This window comes from Pan troglodytes, chromosome 7 (assembly GCF_028858775.2).
Source record: "Pan troglodytes isolate AG18354 chromosome 7, NHGRI_mPanTro3-v2.0_pri, whole genome shotgun sequence".
NCBI lineage: Eukaryota > Metazoa > Chordata > Mammalia > Primates > Hominidae > Pan > Pan troglodytes.
Genome location: NC_072405.2, coordinates 81,749,897 through 81,756,513, shown reverse-complemented (window position 1 = coordinate 81,756,513; position 6,617 = coordinate 81,749,897).

Sequence of the window (6,617 nt, the reverse complement as noted above, 5' to 3'; positions counted from 1 at the left end):
TCTTTAAGTCACCCTGTTTGTGGTACTTCGCTATGGCAGCCCTAGCAAACTAATGCAGGAATGACAGAGAATGTGTGTGTACATGTCAAAGAATGATTTACTGAGACAGAATTAATTGAATCGTGGGCTGTGAAATAGCAGGTCTGAGGACGACAGCTGGTGCTAGACAGTTCAGAGGAGGAAAAAAGGTGAGAAGATATTGACTCTGTTCCTGGCACTAGCCTGCAGATGGGATGCTGATTGGAACAGCTCTCTGTAGGAGGAGGAGAGATGTTTGTACTCAGTGGGTCTTTCTGATTTGTTAGATATTTGAAAGCAGAGTGTCCACGTAGCCACAACATGGAAATTGCTGGACAGGCAGACTACTGCTAATCCGTGGCCCTGCATCCTCTGTGACTCTTGGAAGGCTGTAAAAGCAGGAATCTGTGGGAAATAATATTGGTGGCTATAATCTAGGTGGGTGCACATGTGTGCTGTGTGGTGTGTGGGCATGGAATTTAAACTTTTGCCACATCTGACATTGTATTTTAATGCAAACTCCTAAAGGGTTTGTAACTGTGGCTGTACCACTCTCTTGGCATAACATCCTATGCAAAGTTAGAAGATAGTTTTTCTTTGTGATAATAATTTTATCCTTTTAAGCTTGGTGAAAGGAGACATACTTTTGAAAGTTATATTTTTAAGCCAATAGTAAATGTACAAAGCCTGCATTTACATCTACTGAAATCTTTGAGACATGCTTCTGTTTATTTCTTAGAATATAAACATTTTAATATAAAAAACTTCAATATAAAAAATGGAACCCAACAGTAACCAAGAAATAATAGTGAGTGTTTTCAAAGCACTTTCACATATACCATTTTACTTGACCCTTACGAGATCCCTGTGGGATTGTCAAAGTAGATCTTGCTGTCCCTCCCTTACAGATGAAGAAAACAGACTTGTAGAGTTTAAGTAAATGCCCTAATCACACGGGTAGAGAGTAGCAAAAACAAAACTAGAACCTTGGCTAGTTTCAGTGGCTCATGTCTGCAATCCCAGTAAATTGGGAGGCCAAGGCTGGAGGATCACTTGAGCCCAGGAGTTCGAAACCACCCTGGGCAACATGGCAAAACCCTGTCTCTACAAAAAATGCAAAAATTAGCTGGGTGTGGTGGTGCACATCTGTAGTCCCAGCTACTTGGGAAACAGGTGGAAGGATCCCTTGAGCCCGGGAGGTGGAGGTTGCAGTGAGCTGAGATCATGCCACTGCACTCCAGTGAGGGCAACTGCACTTCAGCCTGGGCTACAGAGTGAGACCCTGTCTCAAATAAACAAACAAACAAACAAACCTTTAGAACCTAGTTCTTTCCATCTCCAATTCAATATTCTTTATCATTAACTAAATATTTTAAAATTTAAGAAACAACAGAAAATAACACCACAAGGTTTAAGGTCTTAGGTTTTTTAAATTGTCTAACTATGCCCTATTTGTCATCAAGGTATTTATCATAAAAAGCCTATGAAATCTTAATAGAAATCCAATTGCTAAGTATGCAATTTGTTTTCTATGTAGAAAAAAAATGTGGACTCTGGAAATTGCAGAACTGGTTTGAATATCTCTAATTTGGGCACGTTATTTTACATCATCAAACTTCTATTTTTTTCAGCTGTGGAATATAAATGGTAACACCTGCCTTATAAGCTCCAACAAGATAAGATACATTAAATATTTAATATAGTTCCTGGTACTAAATAGGCCTTAATAAATGTATTGTGAATAAGAGAGTATTTGGAGGCTTAGTGTGCAAAGAACACGTTTTCCCTCAAGCAAATGTCTAGGATCAAGGTCAAAACCATAATATGCATCCATGAGCTGCATTCATGCCCACACAGGGCTGCTGCTGGCCAGTGAGTGCACTTACTTCCCACTTACTTGTTAGAACTAAATGGGGTAGAACATTCCTCTCCCTCAAAGGGGCACATTTCTCTCTGGTTTGTCGTGTGGCAGGCTTCTTAGGACTCTCTGCCCTTCGCTGACACAAGGAGAGTTTTGCATGTAGGAAGAAAGAACAATTTGCTATAAAAATCTCTGCTGTGGATCAGAGAAGGCTATTTACTACAAAAGGAGCAAAATTAGATGACTTCTTTAATCTCATCCGATGATTTTCTCCTTTTCATTTTTGGAAGCACTCTTATAATCTCATTTTCTAGCAGCACAGGATTAACCTTGGCACTATCCGTAGTTTTGCCATCATAAACAATGTTTGCTGGGCGTGAGTGTTCTGGCTGAGCCTTTTTAATTTCAGAATTCCATTTTATCTGAACCCCTTACATATGGATGAGTGCTGTGTAGTTTACAAAGTGTTTAATGTCACTTTGCCTACTGAATGCGTCCAGCTCTAAATTTTATTATTTTTTATTTATTTATTTTTGAGACAGAGTCTCGCTCGGTTTCCCAGGCTGGAGTGCAGTGGTGCAGTCTCAGCTCACTGCAACCTCCGCCTCCTGGGTTCAAGTGATTCTCCTGCCTAAGCCTCCCGAGTAGCTGGGATTACAGGTGTGCTCCACCACACCCGGCTAATTTGTGTATTTCTGGTAGAGACGGGGTCTCACCATGTTGGCCAGGCTGATATCGAACTCCTGGCTTCAAGTGATCCACCTGCGTCAGCCTCCCGAAGTGCTGAGATTACAGGTGTGAGCCAGTGTGCCCAGCCCAGCTCTATGTTTTAGTTCACGGAATTTTAGAGCTGGACAGTTTCAGTAGGCATTGGCAGACATTTTCTATAAAGGCCAGGTAGTAAATATTTTAGGCTTTGCAGGTCTTACAGTTTCTGTCTGCTGCAACTACTCAGCTCTGCCCTTCTAGCATAAAAACAGCCATAGACAATATGGAAACAAATGGGCATGGTTATGTTCCAATAAAACTTTACTTATGGACATTGAAATTTGAATTTCAGGCCGGGCGCGGTGGCTCACGCCTGTAATCCCAGCACTTTGGGAGGCCGAGGCGGGCGGATCACGAGGTCAGGAGATCGAGACCATCCTGGCTAACACGGTGAAACCCCGTCTCTACTAAAAATACAAAAAATTAGCCGGGCGTGGTAGCGGTCGCCTGTAGTCCCAGCTACTCGGGAGGCTGAGGCAGGAGAATGGCGTGAACCCGGGAGGCGGAGCTTGCAGTGAGCTGAGATCGCGCCACTGCACTCCAGCCTGGGCGACAGAGCGAGACTCCGTCTCAAAAAAAAAAAAAAAAAAAAAAGAAAAAAGAAATTTGAATTTCATTTAAATTTCACATGACACAGAATAATATTCTTTTTTTGATTTTTGCCCATCATTTTAAAAAATGTAAAAAAAAATTAGCTTACAAGCCATAAAAATAGGCATAATTTGCCTACCCCTGAATTAGAAGGTTTTATTCATAGAATCAGTGTTGGATTTGTAGGAGATCTTATAGATCCTCTCAAAGCTTTTCTTTTTATAGCTGGGATTCTGAGCACAGAGAAATTCCATACTTTCCCTAAGGTCATACAGCTAGTGAGTTATGGACACAAAACTACAATATCCATCTCCTGATTCTTAAATCAAAATTTCTTTTTACCATGTAATTGCTTCAATAATCACCACGACTTATGCACATCCAGGAAAGCATCTACGATGAACTTGCAATTAACCTGTGGACATAAATGTCTGTCTCCAAATTAGCTGTACTTGGAGAGACTTTGCAAAGTCACTTCTGCAGTTGTGTTACTTGCATCCTACTATTAAGGTCAAAGAGATCACACATGAGACCACTCTCTTGTGGCTTACACTGTTACTTAAATTGAATATTACAATTTTTGAGCTAACAGGGTTCTTGGAGATTTTCTTGGCTCCCATTATCAAATTATATAAGGGAAATTGAGGCCCAGAGAGTCTAAATGAACTGCCCCAGATCACTCATTGGCAGGATCAAAGCCAGGGCTTTGGACTCCCACTACAGAACTCTTCTGATTGCACCATGTAGCCTGACACACTAGTTAATGGAAAAAAAAAATTAGTCATCATTAAAGCATGTCTTTTGTGTTAAAGTCCAGGGCTACAATACAATAATTATTAATTACCAGCTCATTTTTATGAAGGAGGAACTATACTAGACATGTATAAATTATATAATTAAATGCTTTTCTTATTTATCTCCATTTTTACAGATCAAGAAGCTGAGGCTTGAGTTTACAATAATTTATTTCATGTTGCTAGTGATAGAGCCACAGTTCAAATCTACTTTTCTCTTTACAACTTGAGCTCTTTTCACTTTCCATATCCCCTCTGTTGAGTGCTTTTGTTTAAAGCCACGGAAACTGCAATTGAAAATGGCATAAATTATAAAAAGAATTTAATAGGGCAGAAGATTGAGAAGGGGGAAGTTCGACTTCTAATGTCAAGCAAAGCCCCTGTGATTTCCTGGCTCTCTCTTCCCTGGCTTGTCGCCTAAGATCTCAGGCTGGCTTCACATGGCCAAACGCGTCCCCATTCTCCCCTAGTATGTGAAGAAATGAAACCAAGTCATCTATTGAACAAATGTCCCTGGTCCCTGGGGCTCTGATTGGACCAGCCTCTGAGTGATGGGTTCATAGACTGAGAATAAGATTAACCGTCAAAGCTCATCCCTAGAACTAGGGGTGCAGTCTAATAATGGAGGGAAAAGGTGCTTCCTCTGGAAACGAAAATCTAAAAAGTCTGTTAGAAAAAGAAGGGAAAAATCGACTGAATTTATTTTTACCACTTCCATATCCAATTTACATTTTTTTCAGTGACAGGGTCATCAATTTTTCTCTTCTTTCCTCTGTCAATGAAAAAAATGTAAACTGGATATGGAAGTGGTAAAATAAATTCATTGACAGGGTCAAGGGCATAGAAATGGCAGCATAAACCTTAGTGGTGATGTACTTGACTGCTTTCTATAAGGTGATAGGAGAAGAATTACTCAAAGTGAGTTATGCATACCACCTTAAACAAGCATCTTTGGATACTTGTCTGCACATTTTGGCATTATTAAATAAATGCAGGTACTAGCCTATACAGGCAGTACCTTTCCAAAAGTTATTGGAGCTTTCCTGGTGGCTGAATCTGCATTTTCCAGGGAGAACGTAAAGGGACGAATCCTGATCTTTATAATCCAAATTCAAAATCCTCCTTGTCTGCCCTGATCCAGTGTCAGTATCTCAGACATCCCTCCCCCTTCCCTTTAATGGTAACACTTATCACCACCTGCTGTGGTGACTGCTTCCATGTCCAGCTCCTCCACTGGATTTTGATCTCCTTAGGGAAGAACCATTTTTACCCACGTTTGACCCTCAACGTGGAATGACATCACACCCTCAGGAAGAGAATGAATGCAACCACATGAACAGCGCTAGCTCTCCAGAGGGGGCTGGGCTTGAGCCCGTGGGACACTGCCCAGGTCATTTAGCTCCTTTTAACCTCCCCTTCAGCAAAACAAGTAAGTTAACAACAACTTCATAGGATTGCCACAAAAGCGTGTTATAAAATGTAAAATGATGAAAATGATATCTTGTTCCGTTTTTTCATTGGTTCAGGGATGCACATGCTTCCAAATTTAAACATCTCTGAAATTGAAATCTGTCCTACAATCACATATAAGTATGCATCACAGTGTAATTGGCAGGCAGGGTTTTTTTTTGTTTGTTTTTTGGTTTTTTTTCTGTGTTAGTGTCAAATAAAATACTGGTGCATCTTATAAGCAAAAGTGGCTAATATCCAATGAAATATTCTCTCTCTCTCTATCCATGCAGTATTCTGCCTCTGACAAATGTCCCCAAACTGTGTAAGAATCAACTACCTTATTTGTCAACCTCAAAATATTCCCTCTACAGCCCTCATAGCATCCTGGTTGCTTTTAAAAACTTTTTATTCATCTTACACAGATAAAACATAGGCTAGGCACGGTGGCTCATGCCTGTGATCCCAGCACACTGAGAGGCTGAGGCAGGCAGATCACTTGAAGTCAGGCGTTAGAGGCCAGCCTGGCCAACATGGTGAAATCCTGTCTCTACTAAAAATACAAAAATTAGCTGGGCCTGGTGGCACATGCCTATAATCCCAGCTACTCTGGAGGCTAAGGCACAAGAATAGCTTGAACCCAGGAGGTGGAGGATGCAGTGAGCTGAGGTCCAGCCACTGCACTCCAGCCTGGGTGACAGAGTGAGACTCTGTCTCAAAAAAAAAAAAAAAAAAGTAAAATTTACATTTTAAATGTACCCAAACCTTTCTGGAGAGTATTTGTATTTTGATTTCCACATACACTATTATAGTTACAGAATTTAGTACAGTACTTAATCTTATTTGTCTTTACTTTCTATTCCAATCTTTCCCAACCCCTCATAAAAAGCTTTATGTAAGGGGAAGAACGTTGCGGTGTTTTGGAAAGAATAATTTCAGTTCTAGTCCTGTTTTGTCACTAATTAGCTACATATCTAATCTCTCTGTCATCTGCGAAATGAGGATGCTAATATTTTCCTAACAATTATACAGCATCAAATGAGATCATATATGTGGATGTTTTCTTAAATTACTATATTCTGGCCAGGTGTGATGGCTCACACCTGTGATTTCAGTGCTTTGGGAAGCCAAGACAA